This window comes from Rhinoraja longicauda, chromosome 24, assembly GCF_053455715.1.
Source record: "Rhinoraja longicauda isolate Sanriku21f chromosome 24, sRhiLon1.1, whole genome shotgun sequence".
NCBI classification, from domain to species: Eukaryota; Metazoa; Chordata; class Chondrichthyes; order Rajiformes; family Arhynchobatidae; genus Rhinoraja; species Rhinoraja longicauda.
Genome location: NC_135976.1, coordinates 33,433,885 through 33,460,204, shown reverse-complemented (window position 1 = coordinate 33,460,204; position 26,320 = coordinate 33,433,885). Strand labels below are relative to the sequence as shown.

Below are 26,320 nucleotides of genomic sequence, written 5' to 3'. Positions count from 1 at the left end.
GAGGTTTCTTGTTGACAACAGAATAGTGAGATTTGCACACAAAAAAAGTTGCCCACTGCAATGTCCAATCTCGCCTATCAGCTTATGGGTAAGTGGATACAAGGAACTGCAGATGCTGGCTTACAAAAAAAACCACACAAAGGGCTGGAGTAACTCAGCGGGTCATGCAGCATCTCTGGAGAACATGTATAGGTGACGTTTTGAGTTGAAACCCTTTTTCAGTCTGCAGAATTTCTCTTCATCATACAAGCTAAATAAACAATTGTGTTCTTATCTTCCAGCTTTAGTTTAGTTTAGTTTATTATTGTCACGTGTATCGAGGTACAGTAAAAAGCTTTCTGTTCCGTGCTATCCAGTCTACGAAAAGACTGTACAAGATTACAATCAAGCAGTCCACAGTGTACAGATACAGGATAAAGGGAATAACGTTTAGTGCAAGATAACGTCCAGTAAAGTCCGATTAAAAATTGACTTCCAATGAGGTAGATGGGAGGTCAGGACCACCCTCTAGTTGGTGATAGGATGGTTCAGTTGCCTGACAACATCTGGGACAAAACTGTCCCTGAATCTGAAGGTGTGCGTTTTCACACTTGTGTACCTCTTGCCCGATGGGAGAGGGGAGAAGAGGGAGCGACCGGGGTGAGACACCGAGGCAGAGTGAAGTGTAGATGGAGTCAATGGAAGAGAGGTTGGTTTGCGTGCTGGTCTGGGCTACGTCCATAACTCTCTGCAATTTCTCGCGGTCTTGGATGAAGCTGTTTCCAAACCATGCTGTACATTCCTCCTCGCCTCTCTCGCCCCCCAAACACGTGACCCAGATGCTGACTGACCCGCTGAGTTAGTCCAGTACTTTGTACCTATCCATGTTCTCCAGAGATGCTGCTTGACCCGCTGAGTTAATCCGGCACTTAGTGTCTTTTTTTAGAAAATAGCTAAGATTTGATTAAAATCTTTTTGTAGACATACAGTACGTTAAGCAGATGTGTAAAATTCTAGGATTTCCACTGACCCAGTAGATTTGCAGGAAAAAACTGCAGATGGTGGTTAAAATCAAAGGTGGACACGAAATGCTGGAGTAACTCAGCAGGTCAGGCAGCATCTCAGGAGAGAGGGAATGGGTGACGTTTCGGGTCGAGACCCTTCTTCAGACTTAGAGGCGTCTACCAGTAGATTTGCAAATGCATTCAAAATTGTGCAAGTTCCTTATTTAAAATATCATTACAACAATGGCCTTAACCCAACCCTGTAGACATGTAAACATGGGAATTTTCGATCATTTATTTCCTTTTTTGTCCTTCAACATTTTTCTCCCATTAGTTCATGATGACAATGGAGGTACTTTGTTGTCACCAGCTCCCAATTCAGTGAAATTCTTTGTTTTGCATACAATTCAATAAAATCAGGGGCGGCACGGTGGTGCAGCGGTAGTGTTGCCGCCTTACAGCGAATGCAGCTCCGGAGACCCGGGTTCCATCCCGACAACGGGTGCTGTCTGTACGGAGTTTGTACGTTCTCCCCATGACCTGCGTGGCTTTTTCTCCGAGATCTTCGGTTTCCTCCCACACTCCAAAGACGTGCAGGTATGTAGGTTAATTGGCTTGGTAAATGTAAAAATTGTCCCTAGTGGGTATAGGATAGTGTTAGTGTGCGGGGATCGCTGGGCGGCGCGGACCCAGTGGGCCGAAAGGGCCTGTTTCCACGCTGTATCTCCAAACTAAACTAAAATACTAGTGATGAGCACAATCATAGATAAGTACAAAAGTGTAAAAGTAGACTTTCACCAAGTCCGTACACAATGAGTCGCCACATTTCTGGCGCTGGAGGTTAGAAGGATGAGGGGGGACCTCATTGAAACTTACCCAATAATGAAAAGCCTCGATAGAGTGGATGTTGAGATGATGTTTCCACTAGTGGGAGAGTCTAGGACCAGAGGGCACGGCCTCAGAATTAAAAGACGTTCCTTCAGGAAGGAGATGGAGAGGAATTTCTTCAGTCAGAGGGTGGTGAATCTGTGGAATTCTTTGCCACAGAAGGCTGTGGAGGCCAAATCAATGGATATTTTTAATGCATATAGATAGATTCTTGATTAGTACAGGTGTCAGGGGTTATGGGGAGAAGGCAAGAGAATTGGGTTAGGAGGGAGAGAGAGATCAGCCGTGATTGAAAGGCGGAGTATACTTGATGAGCCAAATGGCCTAGTTCTGCTCCTATCCCTTATGAACAAAGTTTCAAAGATCTTAAGAGTGCAGTTTTACCTTGACTTTAAAAGTCGCTTGTCCTGACACACTAATCCTCTCCTCCATCCACCAACATCTTATCATTTCACTTGGAGGTCTGATCATTGTATGAATATTGTCAATCCATGTAAAGAAATTGTATGTGTAGGAAGGAACTGCAGATGCTGGTTTAAACCAAAGATCGACACGAAAAGGAAGGTTTTGGGTCAAGACCCTTCTTCAGAATCTGAAGAGGACCAGTATGATGGGAGGTTTCAACCTGAAACGTCACCCATTCCATCTCTCCAGAGATGCTGCCTGTCCCGCTGAGTTACTCCAGCACTCTGTGAAACGTCACCCATTCCATCTCTCCAGGGATGCTGCCTGCCCACTGAGTTACTCCAGCTTTTTATGTCTGTCTAAAGAGGTTGTGTGGTACGCTTGCCTTCATTGGTCGCGGCTTTGAGTACAAGGGTCAAGAAGTCTTGCTGCAGTTTTATGGGAATTTACAGGGCTTTGGGTAGGCAGCATGTGGAGTATTGCGTGCAGTTCAGGCCACCATGTTACTAACAATAACAATATGTTGCAGTAACAATATGTTCATCTCCCCCAGAAGCCGCTCGACAAAAAAACTAGCTTTGAAAATAACTGGAAGTGTTTGCTGGACATACTTGATATATTCACAATAAACACAAGGAGAAAAGTTATTCCAATGTCTTGAATATTGCCAAACAACCTCTGAAACGGGGTATATTAACATTAATATGGGTAATCCATCAGGTTTTTTTAGTTGTTGCAAAGTGCTGGAGTAACTCAGCGGGTCAGGCAGGATCTCTGGAGAACGCTGGCCCCGTGACGTTTCGGTCAGTTCAGTGCAGACGCCCTCTCTCCTTATCTCATCTCTCTCTTTTTGTCTTTCATCTTTTAGACTAAAATTTAAAGTAAAGTCTAAACCTCTGGCCTTTGTCCAACAAACTGCTGATCAACCCTCCTCCCCACCCCCCCCCACCCCCATCACCTGTATCCACCCATCACTTGCTAGGCTTTGTTCTGCCCCCTCCCCCCTCTCTTCTAGCTTTCTCCCCCCTGTAGCAGTGATAGGTGGATACAGGAGATTGGGGGTGGGGGGGGGGGGGGGGGGATTGGCAGATGGTTGGATGAAGGTCAAAGATTTAGACTATATTTTAGATTTTAGTCTAAAAGATGAAAGACAAAAAGTGAGAGATACGGAGAAGATGCATGAAATATACTGGCCTGAAACGTCATTCCGTCTGAAGAATGGTCCCAACCCGAAACGTCACTTATCCATGTTCTCCAGAGATGCTGCCTGACCCGCTGAGTTACTCCAGCACTTTGTACCTATCCATGTTCTCCGGAGATGCTGCTTGACCTGTTGAGTTACTCCAGCACTTTGTCTATTTTTGTAAACCAGCATCTGCAGTCTCTTGTGTCCACAATGTTTTATAAATATTCCCTATGAGGTGTCTAGAGACGAGTTGATCTATGTAAGGTGCCACATCAATGGAAGAGGTTGTTGTTTTTGCTCTTGCGTAGTTAATGGCCCGTGACCTGGAGGCATGAACAGAAGGGAGTTATTTCCTTTAGTATGGAGGTTAACCGCTGAGTAACACAGTCATAAAGTCAGACAGTGCGGAAACAGGCCCTTCGGCCCAACTTGCCCACACTGACCAACATGCCCCAGCAACACAAGTTCCACCTGCCTGCGTTTGATCCATATCTCTCCAAACCTGTCCTATCCATGTACCTGTCCAAATGTGTCAGAAACATTGCAATGGTCAACTACCTCCTCTGGCAGCTCGTTCCATACCCCTACCACCCTTTGTGTAAAAAAGTTGCCCATCAGGTTCCTATTAAATCTGTCCTCCCATCACCTTACACCTATGTCCTCTGGTTCTTGATTCCCCTACTCTGTCCATTTATCCGATCAAATGCTCTCATGATCTTACACACCTCTATAAGATCACCCCTCATCCTCCTGCTGTTCAAGGAATAACGTCCTAGCCCGCTCAACCTCTCCCTATACCTCAGGCCCACAAGTCTTGGCAACATCCTCGCAAATCTTCTCTGCACCCTTTCCAGCTTAACATCTTTCCCAAAACAGTGTGACCACAACTGAACACAATAATCCAAGTGTGGCCTCAATAATGCCCAGTACGACTGTAACATGACCTCCTAGCTTCTAATGTAAGAAAATAACTGCAGATGCAGGTACAAATCGAAGGTATTTATTCACAAAATGTTGGAGTAACTCAGCAGGTCAGGCAGCATCTCAGGAGAGAAGGAATGGGTGACATTTCGGGTCGAGACCCTTCTTCAGGCTAATACTCAATACTCTGACCGATGAAGGGCAATGTGCCAAAAGCCTTCTTGACCACCCCATTTACCAGTGACGCCACCTTCAAGGAACTCCAAAGACGTACAGGTATGTAGGTATGTAGGTTAATTGGCTGGGTAAATGTAAAAATTGTCCCTAGTGGGTGTAGGATAGTGTTAATGTACGGGGATCGCTGGGAGGCACGGACTTGGAGGGCCGAAAAGGCCTGTTTCCGGCTGTATATATATGATATGATATGATATGATATGATATGATATGATATGATATGATATGATATGATATTGCTGCACTCTTCGATCCCTCTGTTCCACAACACTCACCAGACCCCCAACCAATCACTGTGTAGGTTCTGCCCTGGTTGGACTTTAAAAAATGCAAAACCTCACACTTCTATGTATTAAACTCCATCAACCATGGAATTCTTTGCCACAGCAGCCTGTGGAGGCCAAATCAATGGATATTTTTAAGGCAGAGATACATAGATTCTTGATTAGCATGGGTGTCAGGGGTTATGGGCAGAAGGCAGGAGAATGGGGTTGAGAGGGAGAGATAGGTCAGTCATGATTGAAAGGCGGAGTAGACTTAAGATAGGCACAATCGAGAGATATGGCAATCATGTGTCGGAAGGAATGGCAGATACAGGTTTAAACCAAAGATAGACACAAAATGCTGGAGTAGCTCAGGCAGCATCTCTGGAGAGAAGGAATGTGTGACGTTTCGGGTCGAGAAACATGGCAATCGTGTATTGTCTTTCCGCTGACTGGACAGCACGCAGCAAAAGGTGTTTGCTACACCTCGGTACACGTGACAATAAACTAAACTTACTAAACTAAAGTAGAGAGTTCTGCAAAAATCTAGGAAAAGTGAATACAGAGCAGACAAGATGCCCTTGCTGCAGTATGTTCTATGACATTTGCAGACAGAGCTGTTGGGCTCGATTGTAAAGTGTGTATATCAAAACAACATTTTGAAATCTTCACCTTCCCTCCAGCATTGTATTCACAGCCCGATTCTGTTGACACATTTATACTGGGCATTGAAGAAAACAATCAAATCCTTGAAAGATAACACGCTACCTGATCTGTGTTTGTTGCTGCACCACTTCAAAGCAAAGTGTTTAGTTGGGAAACAATTATCCACCTCTCAGCTGGTTGTAAAACACACCAGCAGGAAGGCAGGGTTTAGAAACACTCTTACCCCCACCGCTCAGCGGTCAAACAAAACATCGAACCGTAGAATCGTGGGAAATTTGCGGCCGAGGTAGGAGGCCCTTCTGCCCATTCGGGCGATGTTAGCCCCCAAAGAACAAACCTCGGCAAACCACATTTCACGCCACCCTTGTGCCCTCGTGCCTTGTGGCTTTTTAAGTTTCGAAAGTTCATAAGTTCCAGGAGCAGAATTAGGCCATTCGGCCCATCAGGTCCACTCCACCGTGTGTGTAAGATGAAGAAGGGTCTCGACCCAAAACGTCACCCATTCCTTCACTCCAGAGAGGCTGCCTGTCCCCCTGCGTTACTCCAGCATTTGGTGTCTAACCAGCATCTGTAGTTCCTTCCTAAATATTACACCCCTCTTCCCAAAGATGTGCGGTTTGTAGGTTAATTGGCCCTCTGGAAATTGCCCCCTAGTGTGTAGGGAGTGGATGAAGAAATTGGATAACATAGAATTAGTGTGAAGGGGTGAGCATGGGCTCGGTGGGCCGAAGGGCCTGTTTCCTTGCTTTCTTTCTAATATTTAATATCTAAATAACTAACAACTACATTTCAAAATATCTGATATCTAATATCCAAATATCTAATACCTAAATTAACAATTAATTTGTGTAGAGAGTGAATATGAAAATGGGATGATATTGAACTAGTGGGTTACGGTAATCAATGGTTGGCAAGGACTCGGCGGGCCGAAGGGCCTTTTTCCATGTTGTGCTTCTAAAACTTGTTAATGAATTTCGATAGTCCATTTTCGGCTATGAAAGAGATTTGCGACAACCCAATTCTGTGAAAAGAGCAGTTAGAAAGTCAAATGTGTATTTAAATGGCAATCCACATCATGTATTTTTGTTTTACCTGGGTTTAAATTCCACAGCTGCTCCAGTGGGATTTGAACTCAGGTCTATTGGATTGTTAGAAACCATTGGTTACCAACCCTGCACCTTAACCATTACACCACCGATACACAGCTGGCTTCTACTTAACTGGACATCAACTGAACCAAAGTGATGCATGCGGCAGGCTTGTGTTTATAGAAACTTTAGACAAAGTGGACCCGTTGGGCCCAAACCTCTCCTGCATTGGTGCAGCACCCTGTCCTCCCCCCCTCCCCTCTCTCCTCAACCCCCCCTCCCCTCTCCCTTCTCCCCCACTCCCCCCTTCCCCCTCCCTCCTCCCCTCCCCCTCCCATCCTTTTAAACTTTAAAATGTGAATAACTTAAAAAATATAACACTGATTTCAATAAAACTATTTGCATGATCACTAAAGTGACATTGGTGAGTAAGGTGGGCCTAAAATTGTCACACTATCGTGTACCAATTTGGCTGAAGTTCAGTCACAAACAGGATAACAAACGAGAGTTTTAGTATATAGATAGAAACATAGAAAATAGGTGCAGGAGTAGGCCATTCGGCCCTTCAAGCCAGCACCGCCATTCAATATGATCATGGTTGATCATCCAAAATCAGTACCCTGTTCCAACTTTTTCCCCATATCCCTTGATTCCCTTAGCCCTAAGAGCTAAATCTAACTCTCTCTAGAAAACATCTAGGATTTGTAAAGTCATAGAGTCATACCGCATGGAAGCAGACCCTTCGGCCCATCTTTCCCATGCCGACCAACATGCCCCACCTGCCTGAGTTTGGCCCATATCCCTCTAAACCTTTCTTATCCATGTATCTGTCAAAATGTCTTGTAATCATATATATATGTTATAGTGCCTGCCTCAACTACCTCCTCTGGCACCTCTTTCTATACACCCACCACCTTCTGTGTGAAAACGTTGCCCCTCAAGTTCCTATAAAATCTTTCCCCTCTCATGTTAAACCTACTGTATGTCCTCTGGTTCTAGATTCCCCAACTCAGGGGGGAAAAGACTTTGTGCATTCAACCTATCTATTCCCCTCGTGATCTTGTACACCTCTATAAGATCACCACCACTTCCACCATGCTGCAAGGACTAAAGTCCTGGCCTGCCCCAACCTCTTTATAGCTCAGGCCCTCAAGTGCTGGCAACATACACAACCAAAGCTTTTCACTGTACCTCGGTACGCGTGACAATAAACTAAACTGAATTTCAACAAATCCTCATGGATTCTTGACTCGTCACTCCATTAACTTTCTGAAGACTGAGGTTGTACCAGATCCCTTCACCAATATCACCAGGAGAGTGGTCCTGAACTACTATCCACCTCATTGGTGACCCTTGGACTATCCTTGATTGGACTTTGCTGGCTTTACCTTGCGCTAAACGTTATTCCCTTATCATGGGGTTAAGGTGAACGGGAAAAGATTTAATAAGAATCTGAGAGGTAACTTTTTCACACAAAGGGTGGTGGGTGTATGGAACAAGCTGCCAGAGGAAGTTGTTGAGGCTGGGACTATCCCAACGTTTAAGAAACAGTTAGACAGGTACATGGATAGGACAGGTCTGGACGGATATGGGCCAAATGCGGGCAGGTGGGACTAGTGCAGCTGGGACATGTTGGCCGGTGTGGGCAAGTTGGGCTGAAGGGCCTGCTTCCACACTGTATCACTCTATGACTCTATGATTTTATGTATCTACACACTGTAAATGGCTCGTTTGTAATCATGTATTGTCTTTCCGCTGACTGGATATCACGCTACGAAAGGTTTTCACTGTACCTCGGCACACGTGGCAATTGACTGAACTGGAAACTGGAAATAACCGAATAGGGACGATTGAAATGTATTAAATCCGGCAATTTAGACAACGTAGCCCACACCCAATTCCAAGATGATCTTGTTTTTGTGATGTTGATTCAGGGATAAATATTGGCAGGACACCAAGGATAACTTTCCCATTCTTATTTGGAAGATTGCCCAAGAAGATGTCTTGTGTCCAGCTGAGGGAGCGGACAGACAGTGGTTTAATGGGGCGGATCGGGTTGGCATCAGCCCACACCTCGCTCTCCGCACACTTGCACATCCTGCTTCTGCCTGGCCTTTTATCGCCTGCAGAACTTGGCGTTGTAGCAGCAGCAGCAGCAGGAAGCGGAGGTGTTCACACGTGGTTTCCCAGTCCTGAGCACCTGCCCTCGAAGTCACCTGTCGACCTTTGACAGGTGTGTCGGAAGCAACTGCAGATGCGGGTTTGCACAGAAGACAGACACAAAATGCTGGAGTAACTCAGCGGGTCAGGGGAAGCATCTCTGGAGAGAAGGGATGGCAGACATTTCGGGTCTCGACCTGAAACGTAACCCATTCCTTCTCTCCAGAGAAGCTGCCTGTCCCGCTGGGTTACTCCAGCGCGTTGCGTCTATCTTCAACATTTGACCGCTCGTGTTTCAAGCCTTGAAATGTCTCTGGTCGGAGGATTTGAAATAATACTAGATGACCCGTGGAACCGTTGGGTCTCGTTGGCCCCGGGTGGCCATCGCAGCGGCCAGCAGCAGGAGAGCGGCCGCAAGGCGCTGCCCCATGTTCGTCCTGCCGGCAGCCATCTTCTTTGACCTTCTCTCTGCCGCCGCGCTGCACCATGGGAGGAAGGTCAGGCGCGGGGCACGCTGGGACAGGCGCCGATCCTCCCGGCAACTCGCGGATACCGGGCCCGGCAACCCTCACCCAACTGCGTAAGCGCAGCTGCCAGGAGCGCATAAAGTGAATTACTTTCAAAATATAACGAAACTGCACACCGCAGGCGAATGGTGAGTAAGGTGGGCCTAAAATTGTTGCGCTGTTGTGTACCCTTTTGGCTGTATTTTGGGAACATGCGTGCATGCATACAAGATGAGATTTTTAGCAATATATCGATGTTAACTTTGCTCAAGAAAACATTAAAACATACACTTTATAAGCACAAGGTAGGTCAAGAAAGTGTAAAGGACATATACTTCATTAGTCAGGTCCTTGAGAGTAAAGGTTGGGAGGTAACGTTGCAGGTGGAAGGAACCTTGGTTAGACTATTGTTACATTTGGAGTATTGCGTACAGTTTTCTTTTTGAGATACAGCGTTGAAACAGGCCCTTCGGCCCACCAAGTCCGCGCCCACCAGCGATCATCCACGCACTAGTACTATCCTACACATTAGGAACCATTTACAGAAGCCAATTAACCTGCAAACCCGCACTTCTTTGGGATGTGGGAGAAAACTGGAGCACCCGGAGGAAACCCACGCAGTCCCAGGGAGAACGTGCAAACTCCGTACAGATAGCACCCGTACTCAGGTTCGAACCCGGGTCTCTGGCGCTGTGAGGCAGCAGCTCTACTGCTGTGCCACTGTGCCGCCCTCGTTTTTGAATTATTAAATGTTTGGTAACCCATATCGCAATCATTCTCTCACGCACACACACACACACACACACACACATTCACCTGTTGAGCCGACCTGCTGGGCCGAATGGTCTGTTTCCATGCTGTATCCCCCAACTAAACTGAACTAAAAGGTCCTGGAGGGGAGGATGCTCCTCAAACTGCGGAGCATCCTGGACAATACAGCTCACCCCCTCCATGACACACTGGTCAACCTGAGGAGCACCTTCAGCAACAGACTGGTCCCACCAAGATGCAGCACAGAACGCCACAGGAGATCCTTCTTCCCTGTGGCTATCAAACTGTACAACCCCTGCCCCTTCTGTCATGTGGTGGACTGAGACTAACTTCCTCCTTTCCCCCCCCACCCCCCCCGTATCGTATCGTATCGTATCGTGTCATATCGTATAAATCAGTGCCATGGAAAGCTAAGGGGCTGGTCTCGATGGGGATGCAGTGGGACTGAACTCCGCTGCCAATGTCCGTGGTAGGGGCAGCAAACAGAACGTGTACGAAGGAACTTCAGATGCTGGTTTAAACCGAAGATAGACACAAAATGCTGGAGTAAATCAGTGGGACAGGCAGCATCTCTGGAGAGAAGGAATGGGTGACATTTCGGGTTGAGACCCTTCTTCAGACTGAGAGTCGGGGGGGGGGGGGGGTAAGTTCACAGGTTCACAAGTTATCGGAGTAGAATTAGGCCATATAGCCCATCTAGTCCACTCCGCCATTCAATCATGGCTGATCTATCTCTGCCTGCTAATCCCATTTTCCTGCCTTCTCCCCCTAATCCCTGACACCCGTTCTAATCAAGAATTTGTCAATCTCTGCCTTAAAAATATCCACTGGCTTGGCCCTCTCCAAAGGCAATAAATTCCATAGATTAACCACCCTCTGACTAAAGAAGTTCCTCCTCACCTCCTTTCTAAAAAGAGCGCCCTTTGTATCTGGTCCATCGTATCCGGAGAACAGAAGCCTTGGCCCTGACCTCTTGACGTCCGTCCCCTGAACTGCCGATGGGAGATAAGCGTATTTTGCCCCAATCTCTCATCCAGCTCCTTAAATGACACGCTGCTCACTCAGCACTGGGTCACAGCACAGGGTTGTGCAGATCTTTCCACTGAAGCGGGACTTCAGATACATAACTCCCTGACCCGCAGTGACACCAGATCACAGTGTCACCCTGTCCTGACAGCCTCACCATCCGACATTTACACCTTTTAAGCTCAGCAGAAGCCAAAGTTTCTCATCACAGATTTATCTCGTTTTGCACTACCTAACCACATAGGCCATTCAGCCCAACCTGACCATGCTGTCCCTCAGAGTAATCCATCAACCTCCTTCCCCTACACTTCCCTTAGTTCAGTTCAATTTAGTTTATTATGAATCTGTGGAATTCTCTGCCACAGAAGGCAGTGGAGGCCAATTCACTGGATGTTTTCAAGAGAGTTAGGGCTAACGGAATCAAGGGATATGGGAAGAAAGCAGGAACGGGGTACTGATTTTGGATGATCAGTCATGATCATATTGAATGGCGGTGCTGGCTCAAAGGGCCGAATGGCCTACTCCTGCACCTATCTTCTATGTTGCTATGTTTCTATGTTTGTCATGTGTACCAAGGTACAGTAAAAAGCTTTGCTGCGTGCTATACAGTCAGCGGTAAGACAATACATGATTACCATTGAGCCGTTACAACCTATTCCCCCACCCAATCCCATGAATATTTTTGCCCACAAGTCTTTGGGATGTGGGAGAAAACCGGAGCACCCGGAGGGAACCGAAGCATGCAAACTCCACACAGATAGCACCAGACGTCCGTTTGGAACCCGGTTACCAGAGATATGAGGCAGCAGACCTACTTACAGCCACGCACTGCCTCTCCCTACCTTATGTGTCGGAAGGAACTGCAGGTAGACACGGAAAGCTGGAGTAACTCAGAGGGTCAGGCAGCATCTCTGGTTGGACGTGAAGTCAAGTCAAGTCAATTTTATTTGTATAGCACATTTAAACACAACCCACGTTGACCAAAGTGCTGTACATCAGTGCAGGTACTAAAAAAGAACATACAATAGCACCCAAACCTAACAACACAGACATAAACAGTTTACAGCGCCTCTTCAGAGGGCCTCAAACGCTAGGAAATAGGGTTTGAGCCTGGACTTAAAGGAATCGATGGAGGGGGCAGTTCTGATGGGGAGAGGGATGCTGTTCCACAGTCTAGGAGCTGCAACCGCAAAAGCGCGGTCACCCCTGAGCTTAAGGCTAGACCGCGGGACAGGAAGGAATAGGTGACATTTCGGGTCGAGACGTTGGGGGTTACGTCCATCAGCAGCCTGCATGTGTGGAGCTGACCAGTAAACAGCGCAGCACATCATTTTCGACTGCACTGTCCTCCTCCCTCCTGGTGGAGGGGTAGACCTCACGGCCATTGACAACCACACTTTGCACTGGCTACAGCGCCTGGAGGGCGTTACATAACCTCTGTTGCCTCAAACGCAAGAAGGGTCGAGACCCTTCTTTAGACTGAGAGTCAGGGGAAAGGGAAACGAGAGATACAGACGGTGATGTAGAGAGATATAGACAAATGAATGAAAGATATGCAAAAAACAACATTGATCGTGGAAACGGTCCTTTGTTAGCTGTGAGTTAGAGACAATGAAAGTGAAGCTAGGACAACGACTTGGAGGGGGGGGGGAGAGAGGGGATGCAAGGGTTACTGGAAGTTAGAGAAATCTATATTCATACCGCTGGGTTGTAAGCTTCCCAATGTACTCAGGAAAGGCGAGGCGTACAGATTAAAATGTGCGTTAACCTCAGTCTCAAAATACTCCGGAGTATTTTACATGCGGAGTCTTTTTGCTGATGGGATAGAAGGCAACAAAAACGCTTTTCACTGTACCTCGTGACAATAAACCAGTGGCAATCACTGCTACCACTACTGATCTTTGTAATTCTAGGTTTTATTTAATTGCTTGAATTTATGTTTGCAAGTTGCCGGAGCTGGATTTGAACTTGTGACTCTGGGACGGATGTTGTGCACCATCCCTCTAACTTGACGCTGATGCGACTGTAACGCAAACAGTGTAACACAGGCGCACTTATTGAAGGCTCGGGCAAAGGGGAGTCGTGTAATTGTTAGTCATAGAGTGATACAGCGTGGAAACAGGGCCATCGGCCCAACTTGCCCACACCGGCCAACATGTCCCATCTACACTAGTCCCACCTGCCTGCCTTTAGCCCATATCCCTCCAAACCTGTCCTATCCATGTACCTGTCTAAATATCTCTTAACCCTTGCGATAGTCCCAGCCTCAACTACCTCCTCTGGCAGCTCGTTCCATACACCCACCACTCTTTGTGTAAAAAAGTTACCCCTCAGGTTCCTATTACATTTTTCCCCCTTCACCTGAAACCTACGTCCTCTGGTCCTCGATTCCCCTACTCTGTGCGTTTGCCTGATCTGTTCCTCTTACAATTTTGTACACTTCGAGAAGATTTGGGGTGGCGCAGCAGTAGAGTTGCTGCCTCACAACATCAGAGACCTAGGTTCGATCCTGCCTACGTGTGCTGACTACGGAGTTTGTACGTTCTCCCTGCGACTGCGTGGCTTTTCCCCGGGTGCTCCGATTTCCCCCCACACTCCAAAGACCTGGAGGTTTGTATAAGAAAATAACTGCAGATGCTGGTACAAATCGAAAGTAATTATTCACAAAATGCTGGAGTAACTCCAGCATTTGTAGGTTAATTGGCTTCGGTTAAAATAAATTTTCCGTAGTATTTGGGATAGTGTTAGAATGTGGGGATCGCTGGTCTTCGCGGACTCGGTGGGCCGAAGGTGTATCACTAAAATAAACCCCTCATCCTCCTGCGCTCCAAGGAATAGTGTCCTAGCCTGCTCACCCTGCTCAGCTCAAAAGGACTTCTGAGTTTGGAAGAAAGACACAAAAAGCTGGAGAAAACGTCACCCATTCTTTTTTCTCCGGAGATGCTGCCTGTCCCGCTGAGTTGCTCCAGCTTTTGGTGCCTATCTTCGGTTTAAACGGGCATCTGCAGTTCCTTCCTGCACGTTTTGGCTGTGTTTGGAAGGTATTTGAGTTGAGGGCTTTGGGAATGTGCTCCCTGATCACTGTGCAGACTTTGGCACAACTTGGGAAACCAGATTGTCAGGGGGTGGGATATGGATAAAACAGAAAGCAGGAATGCCCTCAAACCTGTTTTTTACTTGTCCTGGCTGCAAATAATAACGAGTGGAGGGTTAGCCTCCGAGATTACGCTCACCTTGCGGATCATAGTTCCCCTGTGAAGCTGGTCACGATTCAGCATGTGTGTAAATATTGTGGAATTTGCAAAGATAGCACTGGCTTGATAATAGCTTTTCGCCCCACTGGCAATCAGAAGTCTCACCTCCACCGACAGTCCCGCAGTGAGCCCCGACAGGTCGAATGCTTCTCCCAGCCAGGTTTACCTGGAGAAAGGTGCTCCAGGTAATTAGGTATTCTGCCGTAACGTCACCACAGGCTGGATGCTACCTGTGTTTATAAAATAGCGAGCCCATAAGGAATCAGCCAGTACAGGTGGAACCTACACAAGCTGCACTTCAGTCAGCAGTCCACTGAGGAAGGATTGGAGTAACAGCAGTCCAAATTTAACACCTCGTCCCATACATTAACAGGTACGTTCTTTCAACCTAGTACCTTTCTCTGGGCTTTTCTGCCTTTGCATTGAGAACAAACAACTGAAGATTTCTGAGGCAGTGACACAAATCTCTCTGCTTTCCCTCTCTCTCCATCCCTCCCCCATCCCAGGTCTCCGACTGCCCTCCTGATTAGATTTTACTTTGTACGCCTCGTTGTCAGCTTGAAGAAGGGTCTCGACCCGAAACGTCACCCATTCCTCCTCTCCCGAGATGCTGCCTGACCCGCTGAGTTACTCCAGCATTTTGTGTCTATCTTCTTGTCAGCTTCTCCAGGCCAACATCGATCTACTCCACACTCTCCTTGATCTTCGCCCACTCTGATCTCTCGCTTTCACGCCTTACCTTCCATTTCCCTCTGGTCTCCCCTCTCCCCTGACTCTCGGACTGAGGAAGGGTCTCGACCAGAAACATCACCCTGTCCCTTCTCTCTAGAGATGCTGCCTGTCCCGCCGAGTCACTCCAGCATTTTGTGCCTATTATCGACCTGTGACTTTCATTTAACTTGTGTACACATATCCAGACTCTGATCCCCCCCCCCCCCCCCTCTACCACGTACAATACCTGCCTGCTCCACTGCATTTGGGGGAGATTTTAATTGCGCAAGACGTGCGGTTTTCTTGCAGTTGGATGTTGAGGATGTCGTGACAGAGTTTAACGGGTTCTGGTCGCATTTCCCCCCCCCCCCGCACCAAAGACGGGTGCATTTGCATTTAATGCAGCAGAGTGCGTGAGGCTGATTACATTGGGTGGGGGAGGTGCGGGTGTAGGGCAGGAAGGGAACGGTGCTTGCTTTTACCTCCGCTGCAAATCTCGACACTTTGCAGTTAATCTTAAGAATCCATTAGAACAATATCAGAAGAGATAGTAGTAGGAAAAAAAACTGCAGATGCTGGTTAAAATCAAAGGTAGATGTACAATGCTGGAGTAACTCAGCGGGTCAGGCGGCATCGCGGGAGAGAAGGAACGGGTGACGTTTCGGGTCGAGCAATGTGTGTCTAATATCAGAAGAGACTTGTGATTTAGTTCCTGAGTCCCAGATATGGGAAGCCTTTCAATGTTGTTCACAGCAGGGAACTTTAGAAAACTCAAGGAGACCATTTAATTTATACAAAAATACTAGAGTAACTCAGCGGGACAGGCAGCATCTCAGGAGAAGTGGAATGGGTGATGTTTCGGGTCGAGACCCTTCTTCAGACGGATGAAGAGTCTCGACCCAAAACGCCACCCATTGGTCTGAAGAAAGGTCTCGACCCGAAACGCCACCCGTTCCTTCTCTCCAGAGGTGCTGCCTGTCCCGCTGAGTTACTCCAGCATTTTGTGTCTGTCTTTGCTGTAAACCAGCATCTGCAGTTCCTTCCTACACATTTAATTTATAATTCTTAAAAAATTACCTCGTGCATTCGCACCGATCTTCGCTGTTCGGTATTAACCGGAACACCAAGTTAATTAAATGAGAGCCGGAGGAAAGGTTGTTGGTGAATAAGTAAGGACGCACGGTGGCGCAGCGGGTAGAGCCGCTGCCTCCCAGTGCCAGAGACCCGGGTTCTATCCTGACCTCGGGTGCTGTCTGTGTGTGGAGTTTGCACGTTCTCCCTGTGACCTGCGTGGGTTTCCTCTGGGTGCTCTGGTTTCCTCCCACATCCCAAAGGTGTGTGGGTTTGTTGGCTAATCGGCCCTCTGTGAAATTACCCCTAGTGTGTAGGGAGTGGATGAGAAAGTGGGATAACACAGAACTAGTGTGAACGGGCGATCGATGGTCAGCATGGACTCGGTGGGTCAAAGGCCCTGTTTCCCTGCTGTATTTTTCAAACAACTGATCAAAAATGTAAAACCATACTGCAAGAGTTTGGGTCATGTCAAAGCATGATTAATTAAAAGTTCAATAATATTGTGCATTATGAACTTCAAAGTATAACATTAAGGAAGATATTTTGATTAATATTTTTCTATACTTTTCTAACTGGATATATAAAAAATAGAATCGTAATGTGCAAAGAGGCTATTCAGCCCATCCTAACTGTGCTAGCCCTTTGAACATGGTCTCCAATTTGTCTCATTGCCCAATGTGGTTACGGGATACAGCGAGGAAACAGGCCCTTCAGCCCACCTAAGTCCGTGCCGACCAGCAATCCCCGCACATTAACACAATCCTACACACACACTAGGGACAATTTACAATATTTACAGATGCCAAACCTGTACAGCTTTGGAGTGTGGTAGGAAACCGGAGAACTCGGAGAAAACCCACGCGGGTCACGGGGAGAACGTGCAAACTCCGTCCGGACAGCAGCCGTAGTCGGGATGGAACCCGGGTCTCTGGCGCTGTGAGGCGGCAACTCTACCGCTGCGCCACCATGCCACCCATTCTTTCCCCCAAACCCTCGTATCATTTTCCTTTTGATTTAATACTATTAGGGTGGAATCTGCTTTCACTTCGGGCTATGTTTCAGTGTCCAGAGTATTTTGTGACTGAGGCTAACGTATATTTTAATCCGCACGCCTGGCCTTTGCTGAGTTCAAGGTTGTTGTGTTTCGGGAACTGGTTGACCACTCTGCTCTGCTCCTCACCGGTGAAGTTTGCATTTCCCCAGTCAGTTAATCATTTTTAAAACGCTATTTATCCTGCAGTCCGTGAGAAAACTCTCCTTCTTGCCAATGTGTCAACCGCAGTTGCAGCTTAAGTGAAAGAGTAAAGGTTACCAGGCTTTTGTTGGGATTGTTCAATGGACAATTTGCGACAGCATTGCCAGTAAATAAATAAGAATAAAAGAAAGATTATAATGGTGAGTGGAAGGGTGGCACATTGGCACAGCGGGTAGAGCCGCTGCCTCATAGCACCAGGGACCCGGGTTCCATCCCGACACAGAAACCCCTCGTGTATGTACGGAGTTTGCACGTTCTCCCCGTGACCTGCGTGGGTTTTCTCCCCTGGTGCTCCAGTTTTCTCTCACATCCCAAAGACGTGCCGGTCTAGAGGTTGATTGGCCCTCGGTAAAATGCCCCCTAGTGTATAGGGAGTGGATGAGAGTGGGATAGCGTGGAACTAGTGTGGAACGGGTGATCGATGGCCGGCACGGACTCGGTGGGCCGAAGGGCCTGTTTCAATACTGTATCTTTCAAATCACTGAAACAGAAAGGGTGAGGTGGAGCGTTTAAGTCTTGCACAATGACCAATCTGGTTAATGTTGAAGATGGACACAAAAAGCTAGAGTAACTCAGCGGGTCAGGCAGCATCTCTGGAGAAGGTGGATAGGTGACGTTTCACAGAGTACTGGGGTAACTCTGAGGGTCAGGCAGCATCTCTGGAGAACATGGATAGGTGACGTTTCACAGAGTGCTGGAGTAACTCAGCGAGTCAGGCAGCATCTCTGGAGAACATGGATAGGTGACGTTTCACAGAGTGCTGGAGTAACTCAGTGGGTCAGGCAGCATCTCTGGAAAACATGGATAGGTGATGTTGTGGATCGAGACTTGAGTCTGAAGAAGGGTCTCGAGCCGAAACATCTCCTAGTCCATCTCTCCAGAGATGCTGTCTGTCTCGCTGAGTTACTCCAGCTTTTTGTGTCTAACTTCAGTGTAAACCAGCATCTGCAGTTCCTTCCTACACACTGTGGATAATGCTGGCGTATCAGTGTGGGGATATGGGACACTGATACAGGGTAGCATTGATGCATTGATGCTCGGACACAAGGCTAGTACTCAGTAATGTCGATGCCTCAATAATGGGGAGAGATTAATCAATGGATAATGTCAATGTTTTTGGCAAAGAGTCGCTGGATAATCAATGTTTAATGTGTAGGAATGAAAACTGCAGATGCTGGTTAAAATCGAAGTTAGACACAAAATGCTGGAGTAACTCAGCGGGTCAGGCAGCATCTCGGGAGAGAAGGAATGGGTGACGTGTGCAAGGAATGAACAGGTGACGTCTCGGGTTGTGACCCGTCTCCACCTGCAGAGGGAATGGACAGATGACGTTCCAAATCAAGATATTTGAAGAAGGGTCCCGACCCGAAACTCCGCCTGTCCATTCCCTGCACAGATGCTGCCTGACCCGTTGAGTTCTTCCAGCACATTGTGTTTGGGATTCCATTATCTGCATTTGCTTGTCTCTCCAATCTACACCGATGAGCCAAAACATTATGACCGGCTACCTAATGTGCTGTTGGTCCTCTCTGTGCCGCCAAAACAGCGCCGACCTGCCGAGGCATGGACTCTACAAGACCCCTGAAGGTGTCCTGTGGTATCTGGCACCAAAACATTAGCAGCAGATCCTTTAGCAGCACCCCACAAGCCTTGCCGTTTCAGGGATGCACTGACCCAGTCGTCTGGCCATAACAATTTGGCCCTTGTCAAAGTCGCTCAGGTCTTTACTCCTGCCCATTTCTCCTGCATCCAACACATCAACTTCAAGAACTGACTGTTCAATTGCTGCCTAATATACCCAACCCTTGACAGGTGCCATTGTAACAAGATAATCAATGTTATTCACTTCGCCTGTCAGTGGTCATAATGTTTTGGCTCATCGGTGTATTTTGTTGATGTTATTGACATTGGGGCATTGAGCAATCAATGGGTAACGTCAATGTATTAACAGTGAGGTATGGGTTAGGCACAAAATGCTGGAGTAACTCAGTGGGTCAGGCAGCATCTCTGGACTGAAGGAATGGGTGACGTTTCGGTTCGAGACCCTTCTTTAGACTTACTGGCTGTTGTTGACGCATTAATATTGCGGCAAGATAATGTTAAGTTCATAACGTCACTCACAAGACATAGGAGCAGGATTAGGCCATTCGGCCCATCGAGTCTACTCCACCATTCAATCATGACTGATCTATCTCCCTCTCAACCCCATTCTCCTGCCTTCTCCCCGTAACCCCTGACACCCGCACTAATCAGGTATGTGTTCATTAGTTCATAAGTGATACGACCCATCAAGTTTAGTTTACCATTCAATCATGGCTGATCTATCTCTCCCTCCTAACCCCATTCTCCTGCCTTCTCCTCATAATCTCTGACATCCGTACTAATCAAAAATCTATCTCTGCCTTAAAAATATCCACTGACCTGGCCTCCACAGCCTTTGGTGGCAAAGAATTCCACAGATTCACCACCCTCTGACTGAAGAAATTCCTCCTCACCTTCTGCCTAAAAGAACGCTCTTTAATTCTGAGGCTGTGCCCTCTGGTCCTAGACTCTCCCACTAGTGGAAACATCCTCTCCACATCCACTCTATCCAAGCCTTTCACTATTTTGTACGTTTCAGTGAGGCCCCCCCCTCATTCTGTACTCCAGTGAGTACAGGCCTATTGCCGACAAACACTTATCATAGGTTAACCTACTCATTCCTTGGATCATTCTTGTAAAGGATTTTTAAAATCCTTTGTTACTTAAAAAGCAGATTCTTACTTGCAGACAGATTCCTCTTCTCCGTCTGCTTTCAGTTTTGTACAGCAGGGCAAACTCCAACAATTTATATTGATCATTGGATGGTGCAAGGCCAGTAGCAGATGGCAGTTTAGTTTAGTTTAGAGATACAGCGCGGAAACAGGGCCTTTTGGCCCACCGGGTCCTAGCCAACTAGCGATCCCCGCAAATTAACACTATCCTATACCCACTAGGGACAATTTTTAAAAATATTTACCAAGCCAATTAAGCTACATACCTGCATGTCTTTGGAGTGTGGGAGGAAACTGAAGATCTCGGAGAAAACCCACGCAGGTCACGGGGAGAACATACAAACTCCGTACAGACAGCACCCGTAGTCGGGATCGAACCCAGGTCTCCGACGCTGCATTTGCTGTAAGGCAGCAACTCTACCGCTGCGCCACCGTGATCGCCCTAAAGTGAGTGAAATCTGGAACCTTAGGACAGAACATCAGCGCAGCACACGGAATAAAACATCAAAGGCCCCAGCAATGGGGGGGGGGGGGGGGGGGGGGGGGAGGGAATGGTCAGTTTCCCAGAATCCCTGTCATCCCTCTCCCTCGCTTCTGCCGGGCAAAAAACACTTCTTTAGTTTTAGTTCAGTTTAGTTTTATTTATTGTCACATGTAACAAGGTACAGTGAAAAGCTTTCGTTGCTAAAAGCTATCTAACCAGTTAGCGGAAAGACTGTACAAGATTACAATCAAGCCGTCCACTGTGTACAGATGCAGGATGAAGGGGGTAACGTTTTAGTGCAAGATAAAGTCCAGTAAAGTCCGATTAAAGATAGTCTGAGGATCTCCAGTGAGGTAGATGGGAGTTCAGGACCACTCCCTAGTTGGTGATAGGATGGTTCAGTTGCCTGATAACAATAGACAATAGACTATAGACAATAGGTGCAGGTGGAGGCCATTCGGCCCTTCGAGCCAGCACGGCCATTCACTGTGATCATGGATGATCATCCACAATCAATACCCCGTTCCTGCCTTCTCCCCATATCCCCTGACTCCGCTATCCTTAAGAGCTCTCTCTAACTCTCTCTTGAAAGCATCTAGAGAATCAGCCTCCACTGCCTTCTGAGGCAAAGAATTCCACAGATTCACAACTCCCTGGGCGAAAAAGTTTTTCCCTATCTCAGTACTAAATGGCCTACCCCTCATTCTTAAACTGTAGCCCCTGGTTCTGGACTCCCCCAACATCTGGAACATGTTTCCTGCCTCTAGCGTGTCCAATCCCTTAATAATCTTATATGTTTCAATACGATCCCCTCTCATTCTCCTAAATTCCAGTGTATACAAGCCCAGTTGCTCCATTCTTTCAACATACGACAGTCCCGCCATTCCGGGAATTAACCTTGTGAACCTACGCTGCATGTCCTGAACAGCAAGAATATCCTTCCTCAGATTTGGAGACCAAAACTGCACACAATACTCCAGGTGTGGTCTCACCAGGACCCTGTACAACTGCAGAAGGATCTCTTTGCTCCTAAACTCAACTCCTCTTGTTATGAAGGCCAACATGCCATTAGCTTTCTTCACTGCCTGCTGTACCTGCATGCTTACTTTCAGTGACTGATGTACAAGGACACCCAGATCTCGTTGTACTTCCGCTTTTCCTAACGACACCATTCAGATAATAATCTGCTTTCCTGTTCTTGCCACCAAAGTGGATAACCTCACATTTATCCACATTAAACTGCATCTGCCATGCATCCGCCCACTCACACAACCTGTCCAAGTCACCCTGCATCCTCACAGCATCCTCCTCACAGTTCACACGGCCACCCAGCTTTGTGTCATCTGCAAATTTGCTTTTAATCACTTCATCTAAATCACTAATGTATATCGTAAACAGCAGGGAAGCAACAGTCCCTGAATCTGGAGGTGTGCGTTTTCACACTTCTGTACCACGTGTCTGATCACCTTCTCCAACCTCATCTCCTGTATCTGCTGTTCCAGATGTGGACTCTGATATTTCGGCGAGACCAAGCACAGACTGGGCGATCGTTGCGCTGAACACCTTTGCTCAGACCGCCTTGACCTAAGCGATCTCCCGGTTGCCAAAGACTTAAACTCCCACCTCCCATTCCCACACTGACCTTTCTGTCCTGGGCCTCCTCCACTGTCAGAGTGAGGCCCAGCGCAAATTGCAGGAACAGCACCTGATATTTCGCTTGGGCAGTTTACACCCCAGCAGTATGAACATTGACTTCTCTAACTTCAAATAATCCTTACATCCCCTCTCTCTTCGTCCCTCTCCCACCCTAGTCCTCGTACTAGTTTCACTGTTGTCCTGTTGAGTTTCACTGTCTATATAACTCGTTATCACCCGGCCCACAGCCAACAATGGACCATTGTGGGCTCCACCTTTCCTTGATCATCGTTGCTGGCTTTGATTTGTTCTTTTCATACCTTTCATTCATTTATCCTTTGTACCTTTTCATACCTCTAGTTTCCCTCTCCCCTAACTTTCAGTCTGAAGAAGTTGTGTCGACCCAAAATGTCACCTAAACACTGAACTATTTGATCAGTACGGGTGTCTGGGATCACGGGGAGAACGCAGGAGAATGGGGTTAGGAGGGAGAGATAGAATCACATGAACTTATGAACTATTCCTTTTCTCCAGAGATGTGGCCTGACCCGCTGAGTTACACCAGCATTTTGTGTCAATCTTTGGTGTAAACCAGCATCTGCAGTTTCTTCCTGCACATCGCACATTCTGAGATGCGTTTAGCTTGGCATTTCATAAAGTACGCTACACTCCATTGTCTTTTTATGAATAGAGCTGCTGTCTCACAGTTCCAATAACTTGGCCTTATAAAAACATCTGAAATTAACAGCAACACTGGGGCTGTACCATTCTGTCTGAAGGAGGGTCTCGACCCAAAACATCACCCATTCCTTCTCTCCAGAGATGCTGTCTGACCCGCTGAGTTACACCAGCATCTTGTGTCTACCTTCGATTTAGACCAGCATCTGCAGGGTTTTTTTCCTGTACTCTTCTATGTATGTTTAACTCACTGACGGGAGATTTGAATCCACAAACCTTTGACAGAAACGTCCTGTGATCCACTTATGACTGGGCTTGTATTCACTGGAATTTAGAAGGATGAGAGGGGATCTTATAGAAACATTTAAAATTCTTAAGGGATTGGACAGGCTAGATGCAGGGAAAATGTTTCCCATGTTGGGTGAGTCCAGAACCAGGGATCACAGCTTAAGAATAAGGGGGTAGGCCATTTAGGAATGAGATGAGGAAAAACCTTTTCACCCAGAGAGTTGTGAATCTGTGGAATTCTCTGCAACAGAAGGCAGTGGAGGCCAATTCACTGGATGTTTTCAAGAGAGAGTTAGATTTAGCTCTTCGGGCTAAAGGAATCAAGGGATATGGGGAGAAAGCAGGAACGGGGTACTGATTTAGGATGATTAGCAATGGTCATATTGAATGGCGGTGCTGGCTCGAAGAGCCGAATGGCCTACTCCTGCACATTTTCTATGTTCTATGTTTCTATTTTTCAATGCAACATTGTAGGTGAATCGAGAACCAGAGGACATAGGTTTAAGGTGAAGGGAAAAAGATTTAATAGGAATCTGAGGGGTAACCTTTTCACACAAAGGGTGGTGGATGTATGGAACGAGCTGCCAACGACTATCCCAAAGTTTACAAAACATTTAGACAGGTACATAGATAGGACAGGTTTGGATATGGTCTAAACGCAAGCAGGTGGGACTGGTGTTGATGGAACATGTTGGCCGGTGTGGGCAAGTTGTGCCGAAGGGCCTGTTTCCACGCTGTATCACTCTATGACTCTATTGTGAGTGAGTGACTTAGGGCAGGGATTCTGAACGATAAATGAAGGATGAAATACAAACAGAAAATGCTGGAAATATTCAGCAGGTCAGGTAGCATCTGCGGAAAGAGAATTCAGAGTCTCTGATCCAAAATGTCAACTGCTCCTCTTTCCACAAATGCTGCCAGACCTGCTGAGTGTTTCCAGCATTTTCACATGTTCGTAAGTTGTAGGAGCAGAATAAGGCCATTTGGCCCATCAAGTCTACTCTACCATTCAATCATGGCTGATCTATCTTTCCCTCTCGAAGGTATTTATTCACAAAATGCTGGAGTAACTCAGCAGGCCAGGCAGCATCTCGGGAGAGAAGGAATGGGTGACGTTTCGGGTCGAGACCCTTCTTCAGACTTCAGTCTGAAGAAGGGTCTCGACCCAAAACGTCACCCATTCCTTCTCTCCAAAGATGCTGCCTGACCTGCTGAGTTACTCCAGCATTTTGTGAATAAATACCTTCGATTTGTACCAGCATCTGCAGTTATTTTCTTATACTATCTTTCCCTCTCAACCCCATTCTCCCGCCTTTACTCCATAACCCCTGACACACCTATTAATCAAAAATCTGCCAATCTTAAAATATTTCTGTTGTTGTTTTCCACTTTCATCTTATAATTTCCATTTTTGAATGAAAAATGTGTGGCACGGTGGCGCAGCGATAGAGTTGCTGGCTCACAACGCCAGAGTTGCTGGCTCACAACGCCAGAGACCCTGGTTCGATCCTGACTAATGGGACGATCTGTATGGAGTTTGTACATTCCCCCCGTGACTTGCGTGGGTTTTCTCCGGGTGCTCCGGTTACAAGCTGCCAGAGGAGGCAGTTGAGGCAACATTAAGAAACAATTAGACAGATACATGGATAGGACAGGTTTGGAGGGATATGGACCAAAAATGCAGGCAGGTGGGTCTAATGTAGCTGGGAGCTGTTGGCCGGTGTGGGCAAGTTGGGCCGAAGGGCCTGTTTCCACGCTGTATCACTCTATGACTCCTCCCACACTCCAAAGACCTACAGGTTGTAGGTTAATTGGCTTCTGTGAACTGTGAATTGTCCCTGGTGTGTAGGATAGTGTTATTAGGATGTGCAGGATGTTTCCGCACTATAGCTCTAAAGTCTAAAGTATGTGAAAGACGTCATTCAGCCCATCAAGTCTACTCCGCCATTCAATCATACAGAACATAACAGGTGGAGAGTGAGAGGGGAGATGACCAGATGTGTAAAATTATGAGGTTATATAGATAGGGTGGACAGTAGGAAACTTTCCCCCTTACCAGGGGAAATCCCCCATCCACTTTCAGGACATTAGGACTCTATTCCTTGGAGCGCAGCAGACTCAGGGGTGATGTAATGGAGGTCTTTAAGGTGGCACGGTGGCGCAGCGGTAGAGTTGCTGTCCCACAGCGCCAGAGACCCGGGTTTGATCCTGACTACGGGTGCTTGTCTGTACGGAGTTTGTACGTTCTCCCCGTGACCACGTGGGTTTTCTCTGGGTGCTCCGGTTTCCTCCCACACTCCAAAGACGTACAGATTTGTCGGTTAATTGGCTTCTGTAAATTGTAGGATAGTGCGAGTGTGCGGGGATCGCAGGTCGGTGCGGACGCGGTGGGCCAAAGGGCCTGTTTCCAGGGTCGCTATACCTCTAAACTAATCTAATCTAAACTAAACTAAAATTAATGTTTATTTATATATAGGAAAAAAACTGCAGATTGTGGTCTACTTACTTGTCTGTTTTTTTTAAAATCCATATATACTGATCTTTTTTGTTATTTATTAAGGGTTTTACAGAGCACTTTGTTCACATAACTGCAGTGCTGCTGCAAGTAAGAATTTCATTGTTCCGTTTCGGGACACATGACAATTAAACACTCTTGACTCAGCGCAAATTGGAGTAACAGCACCTCATATTTCGCTTGGGTAGTTTACACCCCAGCGGTATGAACATTGACTTCTCCCACTTCAGGTAGTCCCTGCTTTCCCTTTCTATCCCGTCCCCCTTCCCAGTTCTCCCACTAGTCTTCCTGTCTCCAACTACATTCTATCTTTGTCCCGCCCCCTCCCCTGACATCAGTCTGAAGAAGGGTCTCGGCCCGAAACGTCACCCATTTCTTCTCTCCCGAGATGCTGCCTGACCCGCTGAGTTACTCCAGCATTTTGTGTCTACCTTCGATTTAGACCAGCATCTGCAGTTTTTTCCTACACTCTTGTCTCTTGACTCTCTCAACTTGAGGCTGAGTTGCGGACTGCATTCATTGTCTGGATAAACCCTGGAATCACCAGGGCGTAAGGGACTACTGACCTCTATGGCC

At 47.1% G+C, this 26,320-nt stretch overlaps 1 protein-coding gene and 1 long non-coding RNA gene across 2 annotated transcripts in view; one reads left to right on the top strand and one right to left on the bottom strand.

Annotated features, from left to right (window-relative positions):
• Nucleotides 1-1,125: 1,125 nt before the first annotated feature.
• LOC144605603 (uncharacterized) lies at nt 1,126-15,207 on the bottom strand. Its single transcript, XR_013548871.1, has 4 exons — nt 15,091-15,207; nt 14,457-14,581; nt 1,860-1,960; nt 1,126-1,620 (listed from the first exon to the last, which is right to left on the bottom strand). It is a non-coding gene; the product is annotated as an uncharacterized LOC144605603 (long non-coding RNA).
• Nucleotides 14,462-26,320, top strand: part of LOC144605599 (solute carrier family 26 member 9-like) — a 70,843-nt gene continuing 58,984 nt past the window's right edge. The window contains exon 1 of the mRNA XM_078421036.1: nt 14,462-14,724. The gene's annotated coding sequence lies outside the window, so the exon portion shown is untranslated. The remainder of the gene's footprint in view (nt 14,725-26,320) is intronic.